Source organism: Jaculus jaculus, chromosome X (assembly GCF_020740685.1).
Source record: "Jaculus jaculus isolate mJacJac1 chromosome X, mJacJac1.mat.Y.cur, whole genome shotgun sequence".
Classification (NCBI taxonomy): domain Eukaryota; kingdom Metazoa; phylum Chordata; class Mammalia; order Rodentia; family Dipodidae; genus Jaculus; species Jaculus jaculus.
Window position 1 is genome coordinate 68,242,575 of NC_059125.1, and position 3,809 is coordinate 68,246,383.

Sequence of the window (3,809 nt, forward strand, 5' to 3'; positions counted from 1 at the left end):
AGATTATTACTGGGATCTTGCTCCAGCCTACCCTCAGTTCCTTGTCCCCTGTGACCTCCAATTGCAACAATTTAAAGGAGACATGCAGGGCATAGTAGACCAGATAGAGTTCATTACAGAAGAGTCTTAAGCACTCTCTAAAATGAAAGTGGGCAATGATCAAAGGGGCCATTTTTAGTGTACCTGTCATGTCCAAATCAAACCATCCAGAGCCCATACTTGTCAACTACTTCCTTTACTGAGCTGTCAGAAGTGGCACTGGACAGTCCCTACAAACCTCAGTCTGCTGACATTATACATAAGAGTCAATCCTAAGTCTCTTACCCTGCCCTGTTTTGCCTTTCCCACAGGAATCATAATAAAAGCATATGACTTGTTCCTTCTGTCTCCATGGGTCAATCATGTGTTTTTATTTATATGTCTTTTGAGAAATTCTGTGATCTCTTTGCTTGGGATTTGAAAGCAATTAACTCTTTCTTTCCAAGGTACACGTCTTTGTCATTTTTCTATACCGTGTCCAAGCAAATCTGGATACATTTTAAAATAACAAGGCAAATTTGTAGTCCAAATGGAAGGGAGTCTTTTGAAAACTGAAAGTGCTGATGTCTACTAAGTACAATTTTTCAATGATTTTCAAGGTATGTAACAGTGACTTCTTAATTTCTTCAATTTTTGTTTGAGAAGTAGACCTTTATCAGAAATATGAATGTTTGATGGAAAGATTGGTATCACCCTAAATCCTCAGAACTACATTTCTGAGACAGGTGAAACATCACTTACATGAGAATTCCCAGTGATAGCAATTTGGTTAAAAAGTAATAAAAATGTTAAGCCAGGTGCAGTGGTGCACACTTTAGGAGGATTGCTATGAGTTCAAGGTCAGACCAATACTACATAGTGAATTTTATGTCAGCCTGAGCTAGAGTGAGACCAAAAGAAACAAAACCTAATCTTCAGGTAAGAACTCATCCTTTACCTGTTTTGGTCTTCATGGCTGTAGTGGCAGAATTTATAGCTCATGGTGTTGATGATGTCATTCATGGCAAAGTGGAGTATACTGGAAGAGCTGTTCCTGTAGTTTCAGTATCTACTCAATGAGCATGGGGTGATATTGTTTTATAATTTTTATTTATTTATTTATTTACTTGTTTTAGCTTTTTAAATTTTATTTATTTATTTATTTGCAGTCAGGGAGAGAGAAAGAGAGAGAGAGAATGGGCATGCCAGGGCCTCCAGCCACTGCAAACGTACTGCAGATGCATGTGCCTCTTGTGCAGCTGGCTTACATGGGTCCTGGGGACTCGAACCTGGGTCCTTTGATTTCACAGGCAAACGCCTTAACTGCTAAGCCATTTCTCCAGGCCCCTGGGGTGATGTTTTTAAGGAAATTGTGTTTCTTTTCTTCCCCAGAACCACTGGATCTTAAAACCAAGTTTTACAGCTCAAAAAATGATGACTTATTTCTTGAAGTCCAGATTCAGAATAGTTCATCCTTAACTGTTTTCATAGGAAAGGTTTCCTTAGAGCTGCCTGAAATGTACACTAGAGAAGAATTAAATACTGTCAACCTGAATGGAGAAGATGAGTGTACATTTGGAACAAGAACATTTTTGCAGTCATCAGAAGGATGTCAGTACTTATGCTGTCTCCATCTCAAGCAGGAGTATTTAGAGAAGGCTAGAACCATTTGTGGCCTAGTGGAAATGGGAAGATTAGATATAATATGGAAAAGAGATCTAGGTGAAATGACGTTGCTAAACACAATCCAACTGGAAAGAGAGGTTGGAGAAAATCCCAGATACCATAATTCTAGAAGAACCTTTTCAAATTATCTGCAAGATAGCAAATTGCAGTAATAAGAAAGTGAAGGGGGCCAGTGCGGCCCAGGGCTGTGGCTGGAGGGAAGATGCTGTAGCCCGCACCCGGGAAGGTCTCCGTGCTGGGCTTTGGGGCTGGGAAACTAAAATGGCCCTTCAACTGTGCTAGGTCTATGATAGGAAGTGTCACAGTTTGATACTTCTATTGTGGGTGCGTTTTTACATCTGCAGCCTAGACACTTTTGCTTTATGTTTATTTCAACTTCAGTGAAGGGACTCTGCCGCTTAAGAATGTGCCCATCAAGGAGTCTGGGCTCCACGGACCCTTTCCCGTTTTACCCGAGGCCCAAGTCTACTGTTATTTGCATTTCAAAGCAAATAGAATCTATGAAGGGCCAGACACGCATGCTGAAGATCTGGAGGGAGGCCTGAGATCCTCTACTGAGCTGGGTATGATTTTTAATGAACGCGATCAGTGGTTGAGAAACTTGGGCTATCAGAAATATGCCTTCAGTATGCTTATTAGTAACTGCTTGGGCTACCATAGAGATATGCCAGACACCAGGAATCCCATGTGTAAAGAGAAGTCTTACCTCGCTGACCTGCCAGTTGCTAGTGTTGTCATATGCTTCTATAACGAGGCCTTCTCTGCTTTGCTGCGCACCGTGTTTTGGACTGCACATCAGCGCACCTTCTTCATGAGATCATCCTGGTGGACGATGATAGTGACTTTGATGATTTAAAAGGAGAACTAGATGAATATGTCCCAAGATACCTCCCTGGAAAAATCAAAATCCTAAGGATTTCACAGCGAGCGGGTTTGATTTGAGGAAGGATGACTGGAACAGCCCATGCTACAGGCACTGCTGGTGGGAGGAGTGGATGAGGCTTCCTTGCTTGGGAAGACCTCTTCAAGATTGCAGCCTGCTGCTCCAGCAGAGCCCAGGACTGAACTCGACTCCTCGCTCCTCTGTTTGCTAATGATTGCGTTTCAAGCAGGCTCATCACGAAGGCTTGTATAAGTAGGGAAGTCCAAGCCAAAATGTAACTAACTTTTGTTTTCTAATAAATGAGAAACCCTAAAGAAGAAAAAAGAAAATGAAATTAGTTCTTAAAATGCATGATACTGCTTCTGTTCATTGGTGTGGATGTTCAGGAAGGTATATTGGAAAGCTGCTTCCAAGTTCATCTCTCTGCTTTACCCTCACACTACTTTTCTTAAAACGGCCTGCAATGTATCTTTGTCATACAAATAATTGAAAAGTTTTAAAGAAAAACTATTATTATGATGATGTTACAAATGTCTGTGTAGTACTGTCCATGTTTCAAATGAAAAGCTGAAGACAATTTCCAATGCTATACTTTCCAAAGCGTCTCACAGAAAATATTGAAGTATTTTCATCAGTAGCAAAATGTCCAACTAGCAAGTATAAGGAAGATTATTTTATTGAGACTATGGGTGCCTTGATGCTGCTTTCAAAAATAATACTCTGTTGATTTTCATCTTATATGAAATACTAGAGCAGGCTTGGGCTTGGTGTTCAAAGCAGAGTAAAGTGCTTTCTCCTTTCCCTTTTCTCCACGCAGAGGGCCCCTATACACGTTGTGTCACCTGGGGTTGAGTAGGAACAGTGCACATACGTAAACTTTCCTTCCAGCTCTCTTCAATGCATCTTTTGCTGACTTCTGTGCTACATTCAGGCACTATATTCTTTCACCTGATGTTTGTGTATCTTGTGAAAGTATTTTTTTTCTATGTAGTTTGTTTGAATTACGTTCTCGTGTGTGAAAAAATACTGGAGTCTTATTTCATGTCTTGGTGCTATAACTAAAAGGAACTTCATCAGTATGGAGGGGTTCCATGTAGACTTGGGATGTAGGAAACTTATGGAAACCTAGTATATTTTTATTTATTTATTTGCAAGTGGAGAGAGAGAATACGAGTATGTATGAGCATGCTAGAGCCTCTTGGTGCTGCAAATGATCTCCAGC

The 3,809-nt window shown here is 40.6% G+C and overlaps 1 pseudogene; it reads left to right on the top strand.

Moving 5' to 3' along the window:
- The first annotated feature begins 1,990 nt into the window (after positions 1–1,990).
- LOC123456537 lies at positions 1,991–2,703 on the top strand (annotated as a pseudogene).
- Positions 2,704–3,809: the final 1,106 nt, after the last annotated feature.